At 48.5% G+C, this 27999-nt stretch overlaps 1 pseudogene; it reads left to right on the top strand.

Moving 5' to 3' along the window:
• The first annotated feature begins 2425 nt into the window (after window positions 1-2425).
• LOC138076160 (tissue alpha-L-fucosidase pseudogene) lies at window positions 2426-3841 on the top strand (annotated as a pseudogene).
• Window positions 3842-27999: the final 24158 nt, after the last annotated feature.

Raw genomic sequence — 27999 nt, 5'->3', positions numbered from 1 at the left:
GATCCTTGAGCCTGGAGGACGGTCCAGAAGAACTCACAGACAGAAACAAGAGAACCTGAACAAGTCAGTGGCAGATACCTAAGAGCTGATGTCTGGACACACTGACATGGACAGAGGGCTTTCCTGGTGGCTCAGCGGTAAAGAACCCACCTGGCAGTGCAGACCCCTGAGTCAGGAAGGTCCCCTGGAGAAGGAAATGGCAACCCTCTCCAGTATTCTCACCTCGAAAATCCCTTGGACAGAGGAGTCTAGAGGGCTATAGTCCATGGGGTCGCAAAAGATTCAGACACGACTCAGTGACTTAACAAAAACAACATAGATAGAGGACTTCAGCACAGATATCATCCAGCGTTACTGGGCATTTCGAAAACCACCCAGGAAATTAGACATTCACACAGTGACATTAAGTGCCATTCTGGCTTGCAATAGAAATTATGCTAAGATACAGAAAATGCAAAGAAAGTTCTTCATGTACCCGTGAGTAAGTACACAGACTGAGGTCACGGTCTGTGGTTGCTTCCCCCAGCATCCATTCTCCCCTTGCTCCTTAGGAATAAACCCTGGCTTTTAGCACACTTCCCAAACTCCCTTGCAGCAAGGTATAATCATGTGACTAAGAAACAGCCAATAAGATGTAATCAAAACTGCTCCATGGAACTTGAAGGAAGTTGCCTTGAAAGGGAGGGACCCATCCTTTATCCCTTCCTCCTTTATGCTGCCTGGAATAAAGCAGCTGCAGCAGCCATCTTGGTCCAAGAGGTAACCTTGAAAATAGACAGTGGAAGTAAAAGTGGAGAAAAGTGAAGTAAAAGTGGCCATACCATCTTGGACTGCCCTACTCCAGGCTTATTTGACATGAATGGAAAATGAACTATATTAGTCTGCTTGAGCACCATAACAAAGTTCTATAGGCTGGGGGGCTTAAACCACAAAATGTATCTTCTCACAGTTCTGGAGGCTAGAAATTTAGGATTGTCTCTCCTTGGCTTATAAACAGCTGTCTTCTCCCTGTTTTTACTTGGTCTTCCCTCTGTGTGTTGTCCTAATCTCCTCTTCTTATAAGGACACCAGTCATTGGATTAGCCCACTTTAATGACATCATTTTACCTTAATTACCTCTTTAAAGACACCATCTCCAAATACAGTTGTAACAGCGAAGAACAAATCTGACTCCATATTAGACCTGTTTCTTTTGCTTTAACCTTTGTGTTCTATAGCCTTTACTTCCAGTTAAGAATGTTGCTTATTGCCTAAAATATAGAGAACAGCCCATTCTCAACACTCTGACCTTTAAGAGTTTAACACTTTTCCACTCATACAGACATAAAAAGTTGTAGACAGAGAGTAGTATTTGTCTCCTGAGGTTTACAGGAACACCTTGAGTTGACTTATGTGGACAACTGCAAGAAGAAAGGATTCCAACACCAAGAAGTTTGCAACAACCAACCACATCCCTCCCTCACCTTGCCTTTAAAAATGCTTTGTTGGGACTTCCCTGGCAGTCTAGTGGCTAAGACTCTGTGCTTCCCTATAAACACTAAATGCTGGAGAGAATGTGGAGAAAAGGGGAGCCTCTTGCACTATTGATGGGAATGTATATTGATACAGACACTATGGAGAAGAGTATGGAGATTTCTTTAAAAACCAGCAATCCCACTACTAGGCATATATCCTGAGAAAACCATAATTGAAAAAGACACATGTATCCAATGTTCATTGCATTACTATGTACAAGAGCCAGGAGATGGAAGCAACCTAGATGTCCATCAGCAGATGAATGGATAAAGAATCTATGGTACATTTATACAACGGACTATTACTCAACCATAAGAAGGGGCCAATTTGAATCAGGTCTAGTGAGGTGGATGAAACTAGAGCCTATTACACAGAATGAAGTAAGTCAGAAAGAGAAAAACAAATATCATATATTAACACCTATATATGGAATCTAGAAAAATGATGCTGATGAACCTATTCGCAGGGCAGGAATAAGGACTCAGAGGACAGACTTACGGACACAGCAGGGGAAAAAGAGGGTGGGATGAATTGAGAGAGTAGCATAGAAATATATACACTACCACGTATAAAATAGATAGCTAATGGGGAATTGCTGTAGAGCACAGGGAGCTAAGCCTGGTGCGCTGTGACAGCCTAGAGGGATGGGAGGTAGGAGGGAGGTTCAAGAGCAAGGGGCTGTGGGTGTACTTACGGCTGCTTCATGTTGATGAATGGCAGAAACAAATACAACATCGTAAAGCAATTATCCTCCAATTAAGAATAAGTAATTTTTTAAAAGGGGGAAAAAAGAGACACCATGCTTCCATTGCAGGGGGCATGGGTTTGATCCCTGGTCAGGGAACTAAGACCCCACTTGCCGAGTAGCCAGGCCAAAATAAATAAATAATAAAATGATAATAAAAATAAAAATGCTTTCCTGGCGGTGCGGCCCCCGGGCTGCACCGACCCTCGGCGCTGCACCGACCCTCCGCGCCGCTACACCCCGGACTGGCCGAGTCTGGACTCCCGGCCGCTGCCGGCCTGGTTCGATGAAGCCAAATTCGGGGTGTTCGTACACTGGGGCGTGTTCTCGGTGCCCGCCTGGGGCAGCGAGTGGTTCTGGTGGCACTGGCAGGGCGCGAAGCTGCCACAGTACGAGAACTTCATGAAAGAGAACTACCCGCCCAATTTCAGCTACGCCGACTTCGGGCCAAGGTTCACGGCGCACTTCTTCCACCCCGACAGCTGGGCTGACCTCTTCAAGGCCGCCGGGGCCAAGTATGTAGTCCTGACGACAAAGCATCACGAAGGCTATACAAACTGGCCAAGCCCTGTGTCTTGGAACTGGAACTCTAAGGATGTGGGGCCCCATCGTGATTTGGTTGGTGAGTTGGGAACAGCCATCCGGAAGAGGGACATACGCTATGGACTATATCATTCACTTTTAGAATGGTTCCATCCTCTCTACCTACGTGATAAGGAAAATGGCTTCAAAACACAGTCCTTCGTCCATGCAAAAACAATGCCAGAGCTCTATGACCTTGTTAACAGGTATAAACCTGACTTGATTTGGTCTGATGGAGAGTAGGAATGTCCTGATACTTACTGGAACTCTACAGGTTTTCTTGCTTGGCTCTACAATGATAGCCCAGTTAAGGATGAGGTCGTAGTAAATGACCGATGGGGTCAGAACTGTTCCTGTCACCATGGAGGATACTACAACTGTAAAGATAAATTCCAGCCAGAGACCTTGCCACATCACAAGTGGGAGATGTGCACCTCCATAGACCAGCGGTCCTGGGGCTACCGGCGAGACATGGAGATGGCTGACATTGCAAGCGCATCCACCATCATTTCGCAACTGGTTCAGACAGTAAGTTTGGGAGGCAACTATCTTCTCAACATTGGACCAACCAAAGACGGACTGATTGTTCCCATCTTCCAAGAAAGGCTACTTGCTGTTGGGAAGTGGCTGAGCATCAATGGAGAGGCTATCTATGCCTCCAAACCATGGAGAGTACAATCTGAGAACTCCTCTGTGTGGTATACCTCTAAAGGATTAGCTGTTTATGCCATTGTACTGCACTGGCCAGAATATGGAATCTTAAGGCTTATATCCCCTATAGCTACTTCAGCTACAGAGGTAACAATGCTGGGAATCCAAAACGATCTGAAGTGGTCCCCAAATCCAGATAAAGGTCTCCTCGTGTTCCTGCCCGAGTTACCACCCTCTGCTCTTCCAACTGAGTTTGCTTGGACCATAAAGCTGACAGGAGTGAAGTGATCATTGGAGTTCAAGAAGAAAGGGACACCGCCTGCACTTTGATTTTCCTCTTTTATCGCCATCTTTATAATAAACGACTCTTCTCTAAAAAAAAAAAAAAAAAAAAAAATGCTTTCCTGAAAACCTTCAGGAAATTGGGGGCTTGAGGAGCACGAGCCATCTCCTTTGTTGCATGGCCCTGCAATAAATATTTTTCTGTTCCAAACTCCGATACTTTGTCTGGCCTCACTGTGCATCAGACATAGTGACATTCTAAGGTTCTGGGGTTCAGTTCAGTTCAGTCGCTCAGTCGTGTCCGACTCTGCAACCCCATGAACTGCAGAATGCCAGGCCTCCCTGTCCATCACCAACTCCTGGAGTCCATCCAAACCCATGTCCATTGAGTCAGTGATGCCATCCAACCATCTCATCCTCTGTCGTCCCCTTCTCTCCCTGCCCTCAATCTTTCCCAGCATCAGGGTCTTTTCAAATGAGTCAGCTCTTCACATCAGGTGGCCAAAGTATTGGAGTTTCAGCTTCAACATCAGTCCTTCCAAAGAACACTCAGGACTGATCTCCCTTAGGATGGACTGGTTGGATCTCCTCCAGTCCTAGGGACTCTCAAGAGTCTTCTCCAACACCACATATGAAGTGGGGTAGAGGGACAGCACTCCAGAACACACACTTGCCAGCAGGGGCCAGACCCACCCTGCTGTGCAGCTCTGGGTAATTGGGCCTCCTGCCCGTTCTGAGCCTCAGTTTCTTCTTTTGTGAAGCATTGGTTTCTCCTTTCTTAAGGGGCTTAACCTGCTGATGTCTGCCGTTGTACGTTTTGCTTCTCAAGCTCCCCCTGGGGCTGCTTTTTAGCTAAATTTAGGGCCAATCTGTCCCCACCGTGGGCTTGTGGAGCTGGAGAAGGGTGTGGGTGGACTCGTGAAGTGATGGCTGCAGGCCTGCAGCCTCCCCGCCTCTCATCCTCACTCATGGTCTCCCTCCCTCTCCCACGGTGAGGCTTGGGACCGGCTCAGGCCCCGCACTGACCGCTGACTGTCCTCCCAGGATGCACTTGGAGGAGGTATGGACAAGGTCTCTTCCCCAACCTGGCATCTGCAGCTGGCCTACTCAGGGCCTCAGAGAAGAAGCGAGTTCCATTCAATAAACTCAGTGCTAAGTGCTCTTCCTGGTTAGCTCATGGTACAGATGGTGAAACTGAGGCAAACCCCTACGTTTACACCTGGGCCTTGAATCCCAACCCTCCTACCTTCTTTTTTTTAAGACATTTTCTAAAAATTTGTTTTAATTAATTTATTTATTTGGCTGCTCCAGATCGTGGGATCTTCCATCTTTCTTCCAGCATGTGGGAACTTTAGTTGCAGAATGCAGGGTCTAGTTCTCTGAGCAGGGATCAAGTCCAGGGCCCCCTGCATAGGGGGCACAGTGTCTTAGCCCCTGGACCACTAAAGAAGTCCCCCAACCCTCCTACTTTTCTGAGAACCCATCTCTTCTATATTTCCAACACTTTCTCTCAAATGAAATCCATCCCATTAATTTTTTTGAGTAAATAATTTACTGTTTAAAAAAAATGCTAAACACAAAATAAATTTCTATTTGTCATTTCTGTTTTCCACCCTCCCTGTGTCCCAACCTTTTGTGGTAATCACTTTTTACTATTTCCCTTCAGTGTTTTGTTTAATGTAAATAAAATATATTTTCTTATTTCCCATTTCCCTCGTGTCTTACACAAAAGATGGCACTCTAAATATACTCTTTCTTCTCTTGCTTTTTTTTTTTCACATAACAGTGTATCCCAGCGATCTTTCCACTACAGTACATAGAAACTTTCATTTTTTTTATAGCAGTGATTCAGTCTTTTTAAAAAGTCTATGGCAAGTATTCATAAAATGTTTATTATTTGAATGAATGACTAATAATCTCAATCCAACAACCTCCAAGTTGCTTAAAACTATGATAATATTTATCATTTCAAATTTCATATGATCTTATTTTTCCTCTGCTGTAATTTCTAAAAGCTTGATAAGTGTTTCTATTTCTTATCAAAAATTCTTATGCAGTGAATAGCCTATTGATGGCTTCTTGGGCTATTTCCAGTCTTGTAAGAAAAATGGTCAACAGAAACAGTAACCAACACACACACACACATAGACACACATATTTTCATCCATGCCAAGTTGCTCAATAGCATAAATTTTCAGAGGTGAGACTTCTTTATCAAAGGATAAAAGCACATGTAATTTTTAAAATTTTATTGAAAAAAACTTTTATTGAACTATAGTTGATTTACAATGTTGTGTTAATTTCTGCTATATATCAAAATGATTTGGTTATATGTGTGTATATTCTGTTTATAATATTTTCCATTATGCTTTAGCACAGGAGAATGAACATAGTTGCCTCTGCTATACAGTGTGTGTGTGTGTGTGTGTGTGTGTGTTAGTCCCTCAGTCGTGTCCAACTCTTTGTGGCCTCATGGACTGTAGCCCTCCAGGCTCCTCTGTCCATGGAACTCTCCAAGCAAGAATACTGGAGTGGATTGCCATTTCCTTCTCCAGGGGATCTTCCCGACCTAGGGATCGAACCCTGGTCTCCTGCACTGCAGGCAGCTTCTTTAGCACCTGGGTCACTAGGGAAGCCATCCTATGTATAATAGCTTGCATTTGCTAATCCCAGACTCCCAATCCTTCTGTCCCCCAGCCAAGGCATCTTTAATTCTGATAGACAATGACAAATTACCAATCACAAGAACTGTACCAATTTGCACAGCCTATCGGAAATATACACAGAGGCCTATGTCTCTTTTGTCTCACGAGAGTTTAAAGAAAAATGACATACTAAGGGAAACTATTGCAACTCATATCACAAATGCAGGGACTTTCTGCCTAATCTGTAGAATTCCTAAAGTCAATAAGAAAAAAGGCCAATGAACCAATAGGAAAAATGGGTAAAAATGTAAAAAACAAAGAGAATCTCTAAAGAGAAATTTCCCCTCAACCTATGAAAAGATGCCATGTTCACTCATAATAAGAGAAATGTACATCAAAATCACACTAAGGCCATTTCTCACCTATGAGAGAGTGGCAAAGGGACTTCCCTGGTGGTCCAGTGGCTAAGACTCCAAGATACCAGTGCAGGGGGCCCGGGTTCAATCCCTGGGCAGGGAACTAGATCTCACAGGCCACAACTAAAGAGCCAATGTGCTTCAGTGAAGATCAGAGATCCAGCACACTGCAAGACCCAGCACAGCCCCCCACCGCCAAAAAAAGGAGTGGCAAAGGACGGTCAAAAACTTGCCACCCCATCAGCCAGGGCTGCCACTACACACCCTCCAAGGCACAGGACAGCCCCACAACACGGAATCATCCAGGCCAAACATCCACAGGGCCGAGGCTGAGAATCCCAGCCCTGAGGTAGCCTCTGCCAGCGACATTAAATCCAGGGGAACTTTTCTCAGTCTTCATCACTCTTGGCCTCTCAGCAGCATTCACACTCACCCTCCCTCCCTGCATCTTGAAAAGCTGACTTCTGTGACCAGGTTTCCCATTCTTCATTCCTGTTCCTGGCTCATCCCCCTCTGTGTGGCAATTAAACATGGGCGTTCCCCAAGGTGGGGTCCTAGACCCTCTTTTCCTCTCACTCCACACTAACCCTCCTTGATGTCACTCACTCCCTGAGTTTAATCACCATCTGGCCAAACCCACCCTTGAGGTTTGGTTCTGCACATCTAACTTCCTGTTCGTCAGTTCCACCCGGATGTTTCCCACACCCGCAGGGCCCATGAGGCTAAGCTTGCCCACCTGATGCTCCTACCAATTCTCTTTCCACGTTCCCTGTTTCAGTGACTGGCGAAACTGCCAGTCTAGATACATGAGCCAGGAGCCCAGAAGTGCCCCTTGTCCTCCAACCTCACCATACCCCGAGATTTACCCTCAACATAGCTTTCACATTCATCCACATCTTCCAGTCCGCTCCAGGCCACTGTCACCTGGACCACCACAGCATCTCCCACGTGAGTTCCCCACCCCCATCCTGCCCTCAGTAGCCAGAGGGAATTTTTCAAGTCACAAATCTGTCCCTGTCACTAGCCTCTCTTTACTCTTAGGATCAAATCGAAACCCTTCACCCGCTCACACAGCCTGGTCCCGGTTGGCCTTACTTCACAAAGATGATCTTCCAGGGGCCTCCCCAGCTTAAATACTGTTACTTGAGGGCCCCTGTGGCAAAGCGATGGTACTACCTAGAGGAGTGTTCCAGGTAAATGAACAGGAAATGCAGAGCCCCTTCGGAGATGAGAGAAGTTGAATATCTTCCCCCATGTACTTATTGGCTGTTTCTTTGTTTTGAAACTGCCAGTTCACAGACTGTGCTCCTGCTCTTATTGGGTTCATGGTCCTTTGTTTCTGATTTGTAAGAGTGAATTTTCTATTAAGGACACTAGCTTTTATTTGTCATTTGTACTATACTTTAAAAATAGTTGGCCATTTGTGTTTGTTTGTTCTGTGGTAGTTTTTGCTGTGTAGAAATTTTAACTTTTTTTTTTGGTAGTCAAATTTATAATTTCTGAACTTGGTTTCTCACCCTGAAAACACTTTCCCATTGAGATTATTTTTTAAATTCATTCGTATTTTTTTTCTAATTCATTTATAGCTTTATTTTTAACTTTGAGATCTCTGATCCATCTGTTGTTTCCTATGCTTTAACGAGTGAGCTATCCAATGAGTGAGGGCCCGGATTTCTATTTCTCAAAGACTATCAAAAAGCCCATTTTTTTTTTTTAATAAGCCATCTTTTTTTCACTAATTTGAAATGTCCCAGGGACCGGGCATTGAGCTCAAATCTACCCCTGCTATACTGGACTTTGCAATGCGTAGGATGCGTGTGTGCTAAGTCCCTTCAGTCATACCCAACTCTTTGCGGCCCCACGGACTGTAGCCTGCCAGGCTCCTCTGTCCATGAAATGCTCCAGGCAAGAATACTGGAGTGGGTTGCCATGCACTCCACCAGGGGATCTTCCTGACCCAGGGATCGAATCTGTGTTTCTTACATCCCCTGCATTGGCGGCTGCTGCTGCTGCTAAATCGGTTCAGTCAAGTCCGACTCTGTGCAACCCCATAGACAGCAGCCCACCAGGCTCCCCCATCCCTGGGATTCTCCAGTCAAAAATACTGGAGTGGGTTGCCATTTCCTTCTCCAATGCATGAAAGTGAAAGTGAAGTCGCTCAGTCGTGTCCGACTCCTAGCGACCCCCATGGACTGCAGCCTACAAGGCTCCTCTGTCCGTGGGATTTTCCAGGCAAGGGTACTGGAGTGGGTTGCCATTGCCTTCTCTGCATTGGCAGGCGGGTTCTTTACCACTGAGCCACCTGGGAAGTTATTTGCAGAGGCTGAGGCTCATTGGAAGGACTAATGCTGCAGCTGAAACTCCAATACTTCGGCCACCTGACGTGAAGAACTGACTCATTTGAAAAGACCCTGATGCTGGGAAAGATTGAAGGCTGGAGGAGAAGGGAACAACAGAGAATGAGATGGTTGGATGGCATCACTGACTCAATGGACATGGGTTTGAGTAAACTCCGGGTGTTGGTGATGGACAGGGAAGCGTGGCGTGCTGCAGTCCTGCCGGGGTGAGCGCGCTGTGGTAAACTCTGCCCATAGGGGGCGCTAGAGGCACACTTCGGGACTGGAGGACAGAGGACCCATATTGATCCTGGGGCAATGGTGATGATTGTGGGTGACTGAGGGGCTTAAACTCTCCCACCACTTCATCAATCACCCCCTACAAAGTCATCGCAAATAAACATAAAATTCAGCGGCAGCCTGGTTCTCCATCGCTGCCTCTAAACAAGCTCCTCTTCCTCTTGTAATCAGCTTGCCTTCCCAAAGATGTCTATGGAGAAATGATGAAACTGACCTTACTTGGGTTCAGAAGGAGAGACCATCAAGATCTGACGGGGCTGCTATCCCAGGTACAAGACCCTCCTTGCTGAGTGCTCAGTCGCTCAGTGTGTCTGATTCTTTGCAACTGTAGCCATCCAGGATCCTCTGTCGATGGGATTGCCCAGGCAAGGCTACTGGAGCTGGTTGCCTTTTCCTACTCCAAGGGATCTTTCCAACCCAGGGATTGAATTTACGTCTTTTGCATCAGCTGCATTGGCAGGTGGATTCTTTACCACTAGCGCCACTTGGGAAGCCCCCACCTTGCTGAGACCTGCCGGCAGTTCATCCAGCCCAGGAAACTTCTCCACAAGGCTGAGCCCACCCAGTATATTGACCCAAAGACAACATTCCCTGCCTCCCACTCTCTGGTTCCTCCTCCCCACCACATACCACTCTGGAAGGAGAACCCAGACCTGAAGGCAGAGTCCACTGGTGCCAGGGACTAACCATGCTGGGCTGGGAATCCGGTCACATCTCTAAGGCCACCAGACTTCTTCAGCTATGGCTGATACCACGGTAGTTCTTGGACAGCTCATGACAATACAGGAGCATGAGGCAGCCGCTCTCTAGCTGGCATCTGCTGGAAGGGCTGCTAAACGGAGGGGAAGGATTTTATTTCTTTAGCTTGAGTCCCCAGGGGTAGACAGGGCTAGTGGGTAGAAGGCACAGGGGCCCTTCCCATTTCCAGAATCCATCTTGGGAGGCAGTGAGTTCCCCGTCAGTGATCCTTTCTCTGGAATGGTTTTCTCCCAAGTATTAACATAACTCACCACTCACTTCCTTCAGGTCTGTCACTCAAGTGTCACTTTACCAGGGAGGCCATTCCTGACCACCTTATCTAAAACTGCAAACCTCCCTCTGCATCCCTCTTCCTTGCTCCACTTCCCTAGAACATTTCATCATATATTTTATTAATTGATCTTGCTTATTATCTTTCTTATATGCTTACTACCACTAGAATACAAGCCTATTATTTCTTATATGCTTGTTTTATTATTTGCTGATTTGCTTTTTATTTTATTATTTGCTTATATGCTTATTTTATTAATTGATCTTGCTTTTTACTTTATCTTATATGTTTATCATTGATCATGACTGAGTCCTTTGTGTCTAGGATGGTGCCTGCCACAAAGTAAGTGCTCAAAAAATATCTGTTGACCAAATTCCTCCCAACCACTTTCAGAAGTATCATTTTTAAATTTTAAAAATATTTTTTATGTAGACCATTTTAAAAGTTTTTATTGAACTTGTGACTATATTGCTTCTGTTTTATGGTTGTTCTTTTGGCCACGAGGCATGCAGGATCTTAGCTCCCAGACCAGCAATCAAACCTGCACCCGCTGCACTGGAAGGTGAAGTTCTAACCACCGGACAGCCAGGGAAATCCCAGTATTATTTTTATCTCCATTTCACAGCTACAGAAATTAAAGGTTAAATAACTGGCTTTAGTAGCAGCAGCCTGTCTCCAGTCCCAGGCATTCTACATCCAGGGCCTGTGCCCTTATTGCAGTTACAAAATGCTTATATTGCAACACTGTCTGTAACAGAAGAAGGCTGGAAACAACCTAATTTCCCATCAGTAGGGGAGCGGTTAAATAAATTACAGTATTAGGCATCCTGTAATAGTCTATAAAAGCAACCTATAAACGAATTAAGCAGATCTATATGTGCTTATTTGAAATGACCTCCAAGGTATTGTTGAGTAAAAATAGCAAGACTCAGAACAGTGCATTGCATGGGCTCTTATCTGTACGAAATAAGCAGGATGACCAGATGCATGCAGGCTGGATGTGCAGAGAAATGTCCTGAATGAATATTCTAGAAACTGTTGACAAGGCAAAAGGGAGCCTGGGGTCTCATGTGGGAGAAAACTTTTGTATACCATTTGATATTTAGGGGATTTTAAATCACACACATGATTTACCTTTTTCAGCAATGCAAATCTTCCACACAGTTTGAGCTACAGGGATTATATCAAAAATTAGCAGTCACCTACCCTCCCCCTTCTTGTATTCCACGTCTTTTCCTAAAGGCGATGAATTCAAATCTTTCAGCTGTCCCTTCTGGTTGCCGCTCTTTCTTTCTTTTTTTAAATTTTTTTTTATCTTTTCCATTCTCTAAGTCAGGGTTTCTCACTTCAAGGAGCACATGAATCACCTGGGATCTTGTTAAAATACAGGTTCTTATTCAGCAGGTCTGAGGCGAGCTCCAAGATTCTGCATTTCTAACAAGCTCTCCCAGATGATGTTGATGCTACCTGTCCCTGGATCATTCTTTGGGCGTTTTTCTAACTAACATGCTAATATAGCTATTTCTTGATATTTTGTTTTTGATCTTACTTCCTAATATAGAAAGGGAAAGTTTTGTTCTCTTCTCCCCCTGTCCCCACACATGTGGATCCTATCCCCATCCTCCTAATATAGTCAGGTACCTTTTTGTTTAAAACAGTTTTGTTATTTACATTACTATTTATTTATAGATGGGCTTCCCTGCTGGCGCAGATGGTAAAGAGTCTGCAACCTGGGAGACCCAGGTTCAATCCCTGGATCAGGGAGATCCCCTGGAGAAGAGCATGGCTACCACGCTAGTATTCTTGCCTGGAGGATGCCATGGACAGAGGAGCTGGCAGGCTAAAGTCCACAGGGTCGCAAAGTCAGACAAGACTAAGTGACTAACACTTTCACTTTCATAGATAATAGTCACAGCTCAGTCACATAATATACCTTGATTACGTTTCCTTTCTTGTGCAACTTTTTGTTTTCCCTGGAGTTAATAATTTCTTCATTTTTTTTCCATTTCACCTTCCTTAATGCATACTCAAACCCTTTTGACAAAACGAAAAGTCTCTTCTTAATAGATCCAAACATACATCATATAATCGATATCTTGGCACCTTTGTCCTCTTGGACCAAAATAGACTGATTACCCCTTCTATTTTTTCATTTAAAAAGATCAAAAGGTGGACTGGTAAACAGAGTTTATGGCAGAAAGCAGAAAGGAAAGTTCAGAGCCTCAGCTATGAATTAGTCCTTCTTGACTTCAAACTGGATTCCCTTCTCCCTTTTCGTAATACCCAACCCCTGCCCTGGTTTTTAAAAATGCGTATGACTGTGCAGTTCGGGGCTAAACTTCCCAGTCATTCTTGCAGCTAAAGGACCTATTGCTTGCTGACAGAATACAAGTGAAGGTGAGGAAAGCCCCTTCTGCATCACTCCATCTCTCCTCTTTCTTGAGGACTAAAAACTCAGCATGATGCCAATGAGCCAGCTTCAACCTAGAGGACCACCTATCTCTAGACTATTACCTAGAGAGAAACAAAATTCACTTGTAATAAAGAAAACCCGGAACAAACCTGGGTTTGAGATATAACTTTCTCCATGTGATATAATCCTCAAGATCCTTCTGAGAAAACATTGGCATTTGTGGCAAAATGCATAAGCAATATTCTGATAAACCTTAATTCGAGTAAGACCTCTTCTAGGAAGTGAGTTTCCTATCTACTCAGCTGTCAGTCACTCAGGGACCTAATGTTCTAATATCAGACACTCTTCTTTCCTTGTTTCTACAAATCAAACAACAAATATCTCAGCAGTCTCTTTCCTCTGAAAGGGAGAGTTCTCCTTGAATCAACTTGGCCATAAGCCTCTTTCTCCATGGCAAACCTGAAGTAAAACTCTGGCATGTGCTCTTAATTAATTTGTCAGAAGATTTTTTTAGCCACTGTAGTTGGAGGCCTCTTTTTGACTGGCTCATACATTTCTTCCCACAATCCCACAAGGTGGGTGTTTGGAAAAAAACCCAGCAGCTTTTGCCTGCTCACCATCCTTGGGGGTGAAAAACAATGAGAACTGAATCAAAACAAGGGAGAAGGGGGTCTGCATAGACTGAGAATAACAATGTGCATGAACTGAAAAGGGAAAGGGAAAATTAAAGTGATAGTCTCACAGTAGTGTTTGACTCTCGGCAACCCCATGGACTGTAGCCCACCAGGATCCTCTGTCCATGGAATTCTGCAGGCAAGAATACTGCAGTGGGTTGATATTCTCTTCTCCAGGGGATCTTCCCCACCCAGGGATCAGACACAGGTCTCCTGAAGTGCAGGCAGACTTTACCATCTGAGCCTCCAAGGAAGTCCCCGCCATGAACTGAGGGGAAGAATGAACTCTGCCTTCTGAATACCTGAATCCAAACGGAAAATAAGGGGCATGGGGCCTGGGTAGGCAGGACAGGTTGTAGGCCTGGCAGTCACTATTCACACTGGTTCCTGGTTTCTGAAGGCCAGGGTACTAGGCTGGGAACCCAGCAAATGGTCTGAGTGCTTCCAGACAGCAAGACGTGGGTCCAGAGTCCATCAGAAAAGGCCCAGGTTCTCAGAGAAGAAGGCAGGGCCTCTCCAAGGTGAACACATCGCAAGCCTCTTTCCTTTCACTTCTTTTTTTAGATGTTTATTTATTTGGCTGTGTGGGGTCTTAGTTGCAGCACATGGGATCTTTCAGTGCAGCATACAGACTGTAGTTGCGGAGCACTGACTTCAGTAGTTGCGGCTTACAGGCTTAGTTGCCCCGAAGCACATGAGATCTTCCCCGACTAGAGGCTGAACTGGGTCCCCTGCATCGGCAGGCAGATTCTTAACCACTGGAGCACCAGGGAAGTGCCAGGACTCCTTCTTTTTGGGAGGCTCACTGTGTCCTGGAAACATTCAGAAATGCCAAAAACAGCATAACGAAGACCGCGGTATATCATAAATGTTTATGTGTGTGAGTGTTCACTCAATCGTGTCCGACTCTTTGCGACCCCCGTGGACTGTAGCCTGCCTGGCTCCTCTGTCCATGGGATTTTCCAGGCATGAATACTGGAGTGGGTTGCCATTTCCTCCTCCAAGGGATCTTCCTGACCCAGGGATCCGACTGTCATCTCTTATGAATCCTGCATTAGCAGGCGGATTCTTTACCACTAGCGCCATCTGAGAAACCCATCATAAATGTTTACACTTGCCTAATTAACACACGCGCAAATAGAGTGCAAGACAGATATTCCACTCACAAGACAACGACAGGATTCATAAAGGACACTGACTCAGGGATAACCCATGAGGTCAGGGGAGAGTGTAATCTGAGATGGGACAAGCTCTTAATGTTCCATAAATGTTCTTGGTTATCAACCCCATCAGAAAATTGTCATGCCTGAATATATAACTGCATCTAGAAACCATAGCAGAAGCTTACATTTAAGTCTCTTCAGAAGCCTGGGCCAGACTCCTCTGACGCCTGAGACAGTTCTGTGAGCGGAGCCTGAGCCCAGGAGGATGGCTGGGGCTGACCCTAAGTACCAAGGGTTGCAGGCCTGACTCCAGTCCCCCAGAGCTGGTGGGACTGCCCCTGCTGATGCATTTTTGGCCCATAAGTCTGGTGCCGGGGCAGTCCCTCTTGGAGGGGGTTAAATGGCTGAGATGTAGTGCTCAGACTCTTCCCAGGATGCCCGGGGCAGTTTGGAGATGCCTGATGACTAATCTTCTCTCTCCAGGCTGAAGTCAGAGCGGGTGGGACCCAGAGTCTCAGGCTCCTGAGAACTGGGTCTGAGCCTCCACCCCCCCACCCTCAGCCCAAGAGCCAGACCCAGCCACCCAAACAGGAGACAGACAGAGCTTCACAGCCACTGAGAATTAAAACCTATTGATTTTCCCCATTAGCTAGAGAAGGCCATCAGAGTGCATTAAAACCAGGCAAAGCACCAGCATCATGAATAATTAACATCCACAAATGACAACCCCAGGGGGCCCAGGGGAGGGAGAAGGGGTGCCCAGAGGCCTGGGGCACCTGACCCCTTATGACTCCCACCCCCCGGGAGTCCTGGCCTGGCCTGACCTCCCCTCCTCTCCTTCTCCATGAATCTCTACTAGTCCTCCTGTCCCCTCTCATTTCCTGTCTCAAAGAAACAAGTCTCCAAGGCAAGCAACCTAGGAAGACAGGAGTGCCGAGAGGAGAGTCAGGTCTGCCCAGCTCTGCTGTGTGTCACTGTGTGACCTCGGGGGAGTCTGCCCCTTTCTGGGCTCATTCCTCTGGCTAAGTCCATAGATCTGTGGTTCCATAGCGAGGGACAGTGATTGGCCCAAAGCACACAGCAGGTCTGCAAACAGAGCCCATACTAGGACCTGGGGCCTCCAGTCAATCTCGCTCCCAGTCCAGCCTATAGGGTACCTTCATGCAAACCCAAAAAAAAGAGGTCACTCCCCTTGGATTGACCAGTTGGAAAATGGCACCTGTCTGGGGGAACCAATTAAATGAAAGTGTGCCCTCTGAACAGGCTAGTTCAAAAGAGATCCCTCTAAGTGGACTGATTTTTTTAACCTTTATTTTTTTAATATTTATTTATTTGGCTCCACTGGTGTCTTAGTTGCAGAACCTGGGAATCTTCGTTCTTCTTTGCGGAATGCAGGATCTTTAGCTGTGGCATGCGAACGCTTAGTTGCAGCACGTGGGATCTAGTTTCCTGACTAGAGATCGAAACCCGGCCCCCTGCATTGGGAGCTCAGAGTCCTAGCCATTGAACTACCAGGGAGATCCTTGGACTAACTTTTAAAAAGACCCTCTTCAGGCTGACCAATAAGAAACAGGAACTCTTTCGAGTGGACCAATGAGAAAAAGGTGCCCTCCCCCAATGAGGTCACAGTTTTAAAGGTGGAAGGCTTGGCAGAGCAAGAGGTAGGGCTGGATATCAGCCCCCACTCACCATCTGCCAGGGTGCCCTGTGCAGAGTGTGGAGCCTAAACAACTGTATGTGGGGGCTCCACCTTTTTGGGCCAGGGAGACCCAGATCTGTCCTCCCAGCCAGCAGAATTCAGTTCACTGAACTGATGTTTCCTTCTAAGCTGCTCCATCTCCCACACACCTCCTCAGCCCCTCGGCTGGCCCAGGTCCCTGCTTCCATCCTCCTCCCACCCAGCCTTCCTCCTCAGAGCCCCAGGAGAAGCAATTCGGGAATGAATACCTCCTACATCTCTGACCGTGCCTGCATCTTCTTCCTGCCTTGCAAGGCACCATGCAACCCCCCTTCTCTTTTGTTTCTTAAAGATTTATTTATTTATTATTTATTTTTGGCTAGGCGGGGTCTTTGTTGCTGCACATGGACTTTCTCTAGTTGCAATGATGGGGGTTACTCTCCAGTTGCGGCGAGCAGACTTCTCATTGTGGTGGCTTCTCTTGTTGTGGAGTGCGGGCTTCAGCACTTACGGCACACAGGCTCAGGAGTCGTGGCGCATGAGCTTAGTCGCTCCATCACAGGCAGGATCGTCCCAGACCAGGGATCGAATCCATGTCCCTGGCACTGGCAGGTGGATTCTCAACCACTGGACCACCAGGAAAGCCCTATGCATCCTTTCATGAGTCTTTGCAGGGACTCTGCCCTCTCTGCTGGTGAAACCCCACCTCTCGAGCCCCTGGGGAAACTCTATTCTTGCTCAAACTCAGCTTAAAGACCTTCACTGCTCCTCACTCTCTTCCTTAAACATACCAGCTAGTTCTTGCCTCTGAGCCTTTGCAGCTGCTGACCCTTCTTCCATCCAGATATTCCACTGGCTCCTCTTCCCGCTGGTCACAGCTCCAGTGTCACCCCGTGGGAGGTCTGCGCTGAACACCCTATCCAACAACCTCCTGGTTAGTCTCCCTCACCTCTCCTTGATTTCTGTTTTCATAAGCCTTTTCACAAGCTGAATTTTTCCTTTGTTTATTAGTGATTCCAGGTCCACAATGAATGGCTATGCATGTTGTAAGTTGCAGAGGAGGTGAGTGAGGCTAAAGGCCACCTTGCAACTCACATTACAAGCTGGGTGCTGGGGAGAGGGGTTGGGGGCTGTGGAAGAGGCTGCACCTGCCCAGCGGGAGCGCCTTCCCTAATTCACACACTGCCAGGCCACCAGGTATACAAATTTCAGCCCCAGTGTCTTCCAGCTGTGACAGGCAAGCCCACCAGGACAGGTGTCTGCTGTCGCCGTCGCTGTATGTCCAGTGCCCGGCACATAGCCGGTGCTCAAGCATTTTCTTTCATTTTAAAAAAATATTTATTTATTGGGCTGCAACGGGTTGCAGCCTGTGAGCTCCTAGTTGTGACATGTGGTTTCAGTTCCCTGACCTGGAACTGAACCTGGGCCTCAGCATTGGGAACGTGGAGTCTTAGCCACTGGACCCCGGGGAGGTCCTGCAATAAACATTTTTCAAGCAAACAAACCTTACTCAGATTCCTCCACTCCCATCCACTCCTTACACTCTTCAGTAGAATGCACCACGCATGTGGTCCATCTCTGGGGCTGTGTATGGTTCATCTAGCGGGGGATCCCACAGGAAGCCAGGAACAAAACTGGCCCCAGACTTGGTGACGGTAATTATTTGTTAAGAGAATGCCAAGGGGCCCCAGGAGTGGGATGTGTGAATGAAGGAGTCCTGGCGATGCTCCCTAGAACTCAGTGCCCTGACCTTGCCAGGGACTCTGCCCTGAGCCCCCAGTCTAATCCAGCTTCCTGGAGGCGCATTTGGTGGGGTCAGGCGGCCAGGGCATTCTGTTCGAAATCCAGATGCCGAGCGCTGCATAGTCACTCACGGGCAGGAGGTGGCATCGGAGGGTCCCGCAGGGGGGATGAGGGGGCCAGGCTAGGCTTTTGCGTGGGCAGATCTCAGGCGCCGCCTTCCCTCTGCTCCCTGTGGCCATCCGCCCACTGGCCTCCCAGCTCCGGCAGAGAAGGAGTTAACCTCCCGGCTTCTCAGCGTGAATGTGGAGCTATTAATACCCACAGCCAAGCCGGTGTGCCAGAGCAGCCGCCGCTGGAGGAGCCGGAGGAGCCCTGAGCCCAGGGAGCTCCAGTCCGAGCTGGCACTGGAGCCAGGAGTCCAGGGACCAGAACTTTTCTCGTGGACAGCGTGGGCACCGTGCCAACCTCATCTGGTCCTCGCCCACCTTTCAGCTTCAGGTCCCGACCCTCCCTCTTGGAGGCCACCCATGCCACCCACCCCCAAGGGGAGAACAAACTTTCTTGGAGAAACCACCTCTATCGCCTGTGCTGGCCAGCCGGGAAGGAGCAGACAGCCGGACAGCCAGATGAACAGATGGACAGGGCATCTGTGAGCCTGTCCTCCGGGTCACGCCTCTGACCAGCTGCAGTGGAGCAGGCAGCCGAGGAGCCTCAGGCACCACCAGGGGTGGCGAGGGGCCCTGCTGGACCTTTGTCCGCCGGCCAGCTGCCTCTGAGTCCAGCCTACTGGGAGCTGCTTCCGAGGGCCCAGCCTCGGGGCTGGAAGGACCGTGAGTCAGGACAGCCGATCCCATCAGACAGAGTCACGGGCTCTCCCGCTCACCGAGGCGACGGGTAACCTGAGCGAAAAGGCACAGGTGGCAGGTGGGCAAGCGCAGGCACAGGGTCCCGAGGCCAACAGGCTACTGACCCTGGAGCACGCTGGCTCGGGGAGCCCTGCCCAGGCGAGGGACGATGCTGTCGAGGCCGCCACCGGCCGCCCCTGCCCCGTCCTGGAGCTGCCTCCGGCCTGGCCCCTGCGCTGTGGGAAGGAGGATGTGCCAGCCTTCTGCTTCGTCTGTTTCCACAGGGAGGAGGAGGAGGAGCTGCTGGAAGAGGTCCCACTGCAGAGGTCAGTGCCCGAGGTGGGCAGTGGGTGGGCAAGGTGAGGGCACAGGGCTTGGGAAGGGGCCCCTTGGGGGCCGGGGGTCCTGCTTCTGAGTTCCTCTGTCCACTGCTTACCAGCCCATCCCTCCTCCCTGTGTCAGACTCCCAGATCTCTCACCAGGGTACCCCACAGCCTCCTCCCTGTCTCTCCCATCCTGCCCCCACAGTGACCCTCCTGTCTGTTCCCCCTGTGGTCATGCCCCTTCTGCTCAGAGTCTTCCGTGACTCCCGGCTCCCACACAGTGAAGTCAACACTCAGCTGGACATTCAAGGCCTGTGAGATCAGATCAGCCCCACCCACCTCATCTTCACTCTTCTCCCCTGTATTCACCCTCCATGAAACCCTGCCCAGACTTGCCTTCCCCTAGCTCCCCTCCTTCCAAGCCCAGCTGCCATACCTCCTCCTCCAAGAAGCCCTCCAGGAAGCCCCTGCCCCATCCCAAGCTGAGAGTCACCTTTCCTACCTACACTGCACTGACACTTTTTAGTGTTAGGTTTTTGTTGAATTAATAAGTGGAAATGTCTTCATGTGTGTAAGCACGCATGTGTGTGTGTGTCTGTATAAAAGAAAGGGAGGGGAGGGGATGGAAGGCTTGTGTGTCTAGGTGATTGGGTATTTGGGGGTGAGTGTGTATGTGTGTGTGTGTGTATGTTTGTGGCACTAGGTGTGAGTTCTATGTACTCATGGTAGGGGGCAGGGTGTGCACTGGGACCGGAGGGGTGAGGGATTTGTGCCCTACAGATCAGTGTCTCTTTGGCCACCTCTTCCCACCCCCACGTTCAGGGAAACCCAGGCTCCAGCCAAGTGCATTTCCCAAGCTGTGACCACAGGCTCTGGGAATAGATGCAACATCTGTAGGGGAGACAGGGGTCACCTCTGCTCCAGCCCAGCCCGCCCACACCTCCATCACCACCTGAGTCAGCACTGCCCTGGGTCAGGAGAAGCGCAGGCTCAGTGCCAGCCCAGGTGTGCCCTCCTGGCCCCTAGCAGGAGGGCGGGAGCTCCTGCAGCCTGGGACAGGCTCCTCCCTAAATCTCACTGGTGGACCTGGGTGGGTCATTTGTCTTCCATGGGCCTCTGTCTTCTCATTTGTGGAACAGTGGGCTACTCTGTGCATGGTGCATGATGGTCAGTTCATCCTTCAGCAGTGACTGGGTACTCAGAGCGCCAGGACCCCAGCACTCTTGGGGTCCAGCCTGCTAGGAGAGACCTCGATCACATGGATCAGTTTGGTGGTGATGGGCACTGGTTGGGCATAAGTGCACTGGGCTCAGGGAGTGAGGGGGAGAGACTGACCACCCCTGCCCACGGGAACCCTGGGAGCCCCTGCAGGTCTGTCTTAAAGGACAGGTCCTCTTCCAGGTACAGAGTGAAGTTCTTTTAAAACGTTTTATTTTGTATTGGAGTATAGCCAGTTAACAAAATTGTAATAGTTTCTGATGGACAGACAGATATACACATGCATGCATTCTCCCCCAACACCCTTCCCATCCAGGCTGCCACATAATACTGAGCAGAGTTCCCTGTGCTACCCAGTAGGTCCTTGTTGGTTATCCCTTTTAAATATAGCAGTGTGTACGTGACCTCCCTGAACTCCCTAACTATCCCTTCCCCCCATCCTTCCCCCGACCCCGGCAACCATAAGATGGTTCTCCACGTCTGTGAGTCTAGGAGTGAAGTGAAGGAAAGGCCATTCCAGACAGCGGAGATGGAGAGAGAGCAAAGACCCAGTGGCGTGAGAAAGAAACTGTGTGGGCATGGCGGGCATGGGGCTGGCAGGGTCTGCAGGGGTCAGGTCACCAGGGGTCTTGACTGCTGAGCCCAGGACTTGATCTATAGGTGACAGAGCGAGCTGTGGGGAGGGTGTTGAAGCAAAATGGAACGAGTTAGGTGATTCAGTGAGACCACAGGTGTGGAAATGTTTCCCGAACAAAACAATGGACTCCTGAGAGCATCACTGTTTTCATAATAGGAACTCAAAATGCTCGTTGAATGATTGAATGAATGGATGGATGGATGAGATGTGGGGAGATGGAACATCAGAATCACTGAGCTGATTGTTAAAAAAAATACACACTCCCAGGCCCTGCCCTGGAGACTTCGTGGCCTCACGTCTCAGAGGGGATGAATATATATTTCTAATCAGCCCCCCACCAGGTGGGGCTTCCCTGGTGGCTCAGTGGTGAAGAATCCACCTGTTTGAGACCCAGTTTCAATCCCTGGGTCAGAAAGATCCCCTGGAGAAAGAAAAGGCAACCCACTCCAATTTTCTTGTCTGGGAAATCCCTTGGACAAGGAGCCTGGTGGGGCTACAGTCCATGGGGTCGCAGAGAGTCAGACAGGATGGAGTGACTAAACAATAACCAACCCCCGCCAGGTGGGCAGCTTGAATAAACCAGCATTTGGGAAACCCCAGAATGAGACAGGGATGGGCTCTAGAGTCAGGCAGTCATGAGATCCTGCCCTCTTCCCTCATCCCCCCATCTTCCTCCTCCAACTCTGGGGACTCCTCCTGTAGGGCATGCCCCTCAGCCTCTTGTCCTGGCAGTATGGTGACCTGCGTTGGCAGAATCTGGTCTCCTTTCCAGCTGGTGGGTACTGGCCCTTTAAGATCTGGAGAGGGGACACCACCAGGCTGGGCAAAGACAGTGACCACAGGTGCCAGGTGGTGAAGCTAAAAATACTGAGTGATGTGGACGCCCAGGCTGCAGGAGCCAGGCAGTGCTAGTGGGTAGTGTTGGCGGGGGGAAGTTCTGGAGTGTTTTTTTCCCTAGTGGAGGAGGGGCGGTGAGCAGTGAGGTTTGGTGGGGTCACCTTGGGGGTTTAGAGGAGCCTGCTCCCCACCCCCACCACTCTCAGCCTTTCTCCAGCCCCTGGAAGGCGCCAGGTTTCACTCCCAATTTGCTGCGTGTTTAGCTGCCCCAGGGCGTGCTAATTCTGCAGCATCCTGCTTCTCTGGGATGCCGGGGAAGTCCTTTCTTCTCTTTGAGCCTCTGTAAAATTAAAGAGCTGCTGGGGCGCTTTTAGGGACAGAGATGCAAAAAGGAATGTAGGGAGACCAGTTCCCTCATTTGTGGATTCAACAAAGATTCCCCAAGGCTTCCCAGGACTAGAGGCTGAGGCCAAAGAGATGAACACGAATCAGGCACTTCCCTGGAAGAGCCAGGGAATCAGGCATTTCCCTGGAAGAGCCAGGGAACACGCGCTGAAACAATGGCTTGCAGTGCAACGTGCTGCCTGCCATTGAGGTGTGAACTCCGTTTCTGTTTGGGGCTGAAGTGAGAAACCGCCCCCACCAAGAACTCATCTGCATTTAATGAGAACTTGTCAACAAAAGCATCACCCACCAGCCATCTCTATTTGATGTCTGATGCGTAATTAGGTGAGGCTCCACTGAAACCACATGTGCTTCAAAGGGCAGACCCTCCCTGGCTGCTCATGCTAGGTCCAGAGAGGGCTGGGCGGGGCCAGGGGAGACTCTGCTCCACTCAGTCTTTCGGGGACCCAGGCTCCGCCCACCTGTGATGCCGTCATCACCCAGGGCGTTAGAATCCACTGGATTCTCTGCTTTCACAGGCAGTCAAAGAAGGGTGGAGATCACATGGAAGGGTTTTCCAAACCAAAGCTGCAAGTGGCCTACTTCACTCCTGCCCACGCTGTGTGGCCAGGGCAGCTAATTACAAGAGAAACCTCGGGAACATAGTCCTGTTGTGAAGATGATATGTTTGGTATACATGAAAGCACTTGGCACAGAAGAGGTGCCCAGCATGTTTGTGCGGAAATTCTGCAGCCTTCACTGAGCACCCTCAGTGGCCTAGTCCTAGAAACTGGACAGAGAAAACATCTCACTGCTCTCATTGGAATTTTTGTTTTTTGGCCCTGCAGTGCAGCACGCAGGAACTTAGTTCCCTGATCAGGGATCGAACTCATGCCCCTTGCATTGGGAGCATGGCGTCTTAACGACTGGACCACCAGGGAATTCCCTCTCATTGAGCTTTTATCAAAATGGGAGTCAAACAAAACACAAGTAAACAAATACAATCACCCACGTTCAAAACCCACTGCTGGGACTTCCCTAGTGGTTCAGTGATGAAGAATCTGCCTTGCAATGCAGGGTACATGGATTCAGTCCCTGTTCAGGGAACTAAGATCCCACACGCCGCCTAGCAAGAAAGCTTGGGTACCACAACTACTGAGTCCATACACCGCAACAAAAACACCCCATGTGACACGACGAACAGCCCGCGTTCTTTAACGAAGACCCAATGCAGTCAAATAAGTAAACAAATATTATATATTTTAGAAAAAGATACTGTTAAGGAAATTACCAGAGGCATGGTAGGGAGACACCACTTGGCATAAGGGGGAGGGGAGGCAGGGACAATTCATCTGAGACCTCAAGAAAGAGAAGGAGCTGAGCAGAGTTGAGGGAGAAGTATTCCCGGCATAGAGAATAGGGAGGGCAAAGGCCCAGAGGCAGGTCAGAGTTTGGGGAATGTGAGAAAATATCAGGTCAGTATGGCCAGGGCAGGTAAGTGATGGGGAGAGAGACATGGGCAATGAAGGGAGACAGGGATGGGCTGGATCATACAGGCCTTATGGGCCTTCATGAGGAGGATGGATTTTATTCTGGTATAAAATGTGACTGGAAAAGGGGGAAGTGGCATAAGTTGATTGCCATCTTAAGCGATCACTTGGGCTCTCTGGGGAGAATCCGTGGCAGCCAGGCCAGAGCAGACACCAGAAATCAGTGTGGAAGTCATGGTGGTGACGGAGGGGGGCCGTGGTGTCGGCCTGGACCAAGGTGTCCCTAGGGCGTGGGAGAAATAGACACTTTCTAGATATATTTAGGAGACAGAACTTGCTGATGGGTTAAACGAAGGGAATCAAGAATGAATCTGAGGTTTCTAGGTTGGATAAATGTGTGGATAAGGGGAAGGCTCAAGGGCAGGAAGAGAGATAGCGGGAAATTCAGGAATTCAGCCATGGAGGTTTTCATCCTAGAAGCACATGAGACGCCCAAGTGAAGATGTCAAAGGAGGAGTTGGTACTAAGAGACTGGAGCTCAAAGCGGGAGTCTGTGGGCCACCTAGGAGGTATCAGAGACTGTGGCATGAAGGTGGCTTTGAAAGCCATGAGGTCACACTGGAGGGACAGAGAGGCCCCAGGATGGAGCCCGGAGGAACACTACCAACGTGAGGTCACGTGGAGGAGATGCTAACAGGGCGGGAGAGAAATAAAGTAGGAGGAAAACCAGGAGCGTGGGTAGCCATGGAAACCAAGAGACGAGTGTCTCAAGGCAGAGAGAGAGGTGGACAACTGGCTTCAAAGATGCTGAACAGCCAAGGAAAAGGAGAATCGATCTAGCAGCACAGAAGTCGAAAGTGACCTGGATAATTACAATTCCTGGCGAGGTGCAGACGGGAGCAGGGGTGAGTGGAGACTTCCGGTTAAAAATGGTGGATTGAATACACACATTTAAGTTATCTGTGTCCTGAAACCCCATGAAAAAGAAACGAGTGGGTTTTACTATTTTCTTTTCCCTTATGGTTTATTATAAGATATTGAATATAGTTCCCTGTGCTATACATCAGGACCTTGTTGCTTATCTATTTAATATGTGTATCAATTAATCCCAAACTGCTAATTTATCCCTCCCCCCTCCTTTCCCCTTTGGTAACCACAAATTTGTTTTCTATGTGAGTCTGCTTCTGTTTTGCAAATAAATCAGTCTGTACCATGGTTTAGATTCACGTATGTGACATCATCTGATACTTGTCTTTGTCTGACTTCGTTTAGGACGATCATCTCGAGATCCAGCCATTTTCCTGCAAATAGCATTATTTCATTTTTACGGCTAATATCCCACTGCGCATAACATACCACCTCTTAGTTATCCATTTGTCTGTCAGTGGACATCGAGATTGTTTCCACATCTCGGCTATTCTACGAACACTGGGGGTACGTGTATCTTTTCAAACTAGGGTTTTCCCTGGGTATATGGCCCAGCAGTGGGAATGTAGGGTTGTGGGGCAGCTCTATCTTCGCTTTTTAAGGAAACTCCATACTGTGTCTACAGTGGCTGCATCGATTACATTCCCACCAACAGTGTACTCCCTTTTCTCCACGTGTGAGTGGGTTTTAAGGTGCAAACTACTGCAAATTTAGTTGTTTAAAACCACATTGATTATCTTACTGACTATATGTCAGAAGTCCAACATGGGTCTCCCTGGGCTAAAGTCAAGATGTTGACAGGGCTGCTCTTGGGAACTCTTTCTGGAAGAACTTTCTGGAAGTTCCAGGGAAAATCCACCCCCTTATCTTTTCCAAGGTACCACCTTCCAGAGGGCCCCCCTCCTTCCAGCGAGGCAGCGTCTCTCTGGCCCTGCTTCTCTCAACATCTTTCTTGCACCACAGCTGGGAAAGGTTCTCAGCTTTTAATGCTGCATGCTATTATCTTGGGCTCACCTGAACAAGCCAGGATTATCTTCCCATCCCAAGGTCCTTAACCTTAATCACACCTGCAAAGCCTCTTTCTGTCACCTAAGGTAACATACTCCCAGGTTCTGGGGATGACGACATAGACATTAATGGAATTAGGTGGGGCATTATTCTGCCTCCCACAGCGTGAATCAGCAAGAACTTATACAGTGAAAAAGGAGACAAGAGCAACACGACATTGGAATCTAGAAAACGGATGAACATGGTGAGGGATATAGCGGTCCGGTGACGTGGCGCCTCAAGGGAACCCTAAATTGGGCATGAGAAAAAAAAAACAAGGGGCACCACAGTTTCCACCACAAAACCTCGAAAGGCCCTAGTGTTAATGGACTAAGTACCTCTGGAAGGGGGAGTAAAGCTAGGGCCAAAACCAGTAGGATTGCTCTAAGAAGGGCTTTAATTCTCAGATTTCTTTCTCTGCTCAGCTCCGCGGGGCAGCTGCCCCTCCCCCACCCTGACAAAGACTGAAGGCTTATTCCCCAGAGAGGATAAAACACAGGGTCTGTGAACTGGAGGACAGGGCACCATGAGGATAAGGAGGAGTTCTATGCTCTACCCGAGGGATTATTTGAATATTTGCATCTTGCATGTGGGGTGTCCTGCCCCCGCCCCCATCACCTGGAGCATCCTTCCCCCGTCGGCTCCCAGCACAGTGAAATCTGGTCCAGGCTCTCCAGCCAGGACACAGCAGAGTTCACTCCCTTCAGCCTCGGAATATGTTGACAATGGGTATTTTGTTCTTGCTGGTCTCTTATTTCCGGTTTTAGTTCTCTTCTCTCCCTGCACGCACGCAAAGTTGCTTCAGTCTTGTCCAACTCTGTAAGACCCCGTGGACCGTAGCCCGCCAGGCTCCTCTGTCCGTGGAATTCTCCAGTCATGAATACTGGAGTGGGTTGCCATGAGCTCCTCCAAGGGATCCTCCCAACCCAAGGATCATACCTGTGTCTCTTACGTCTCCTGCATTGGCAGGCCGGTTCTTTACCACTAATGCCACCTGGAGAGCGCCCCCCAAAAAACTACTACAATACTCAGAGATTTAGGAATATATATTGTAACTATGAAATGAAAACTAGATGCTATTTTGAAAGAAAACAAACCTCCGAGGATGAACAAAACAAAAAAGTTCTTAAAATTTAAGAATATTATAGCAATGGGAGTTTGGGGTTAGCAGATGCAAACTAGTATACATAGAAAGGATAAACTACAGGTCCTACTCTACAGAACAGGGAACTATCTTCAATATCCTGTGGTGAGTCAGAATGAAAAGGAATATGAAAGAGAATATATATTATATACATATATATGTACATATATATGTATGTATAACTGAATAAGTTTGCTGTACAGCAGAAATTAACACAACATTGTAAATCAATTGTACTTCAACTTTCAAAAAAAGGGTATCATAGCAGATTTCAGTTCAGATCAGTTCAGTCACTCAGTCGTGTCCAACTCTTTGCGACCCCATGGACTGCAGCCCGCCAGGCTTCTCTGTCCATCACCAACTCCCAGGGCCTACTCAAACTCATGTCCATCGCGTTAGTAATGCCATCCAATCATCTCATCCTCTGTCATCCCCATCTCCTCCCACCTTCAATCTTTCCCAGCATCAGGGTCTTTTCCAACGAGTCGGTTCTTTGCATCAGGTGGCCAAAGTATTGGAGTTTCAGTTTCAGCATCAGTCCTTCCAATGAATATTCAGGACTGATTTCCTCTAGGATTGATGTTCCTTTAAGACTGACAGATTTCCGTCAATCCTAAAGGAAATCAGAGCAGAAATGGAAAACATTTAAAAGAGTTAGGACAGGGATTCCCTGGTGGCTCAGTGGTGAATCCGCCTGCCAGTGCAGGAGACACGGATTCGATCCCTTGTCCAGGAAGATCCCGCATGCCAAGGAGAAACTAAGCCCGTGCGCCACAACTACTGAGCCTGAGCTCTAGAGCCCGGGAACTGCAACTGCTGAGCGCACACGCAGCAACCACCGAAGGCCAAGCCGCTTAGAGCCTGCGCTCTGCAACGAGAGAAGCCACTGCAATGAGAAGCTCACGCGCCGAAATGAAGACCCAGTGCAGCTGAAAGAAAGAAAGAAAGAGAAAAGGAAGAAAGGGAAGGAACAG

This window comes from Capricornis sumatraensis, chromosome 3 (assembly GCF_032405125.1).
Source record: "Capricornis sumatraensis isolate serow.1 chromosome 3, serow.2, whole genome shotgun sequence".
In the NCBI taxonomy this organism is placed as follows: Eukaryota; Metazoa; Chordata; class Mammalia; order Artiodactyla; family Bovidae; genus Capricornis; species Capricornis sumatraensis.
The sequence above is the reverse complement of the archived record's forward strand: the minus strand, read 5'-3'. Positions and strand labels throughout refer to the sequence as shown.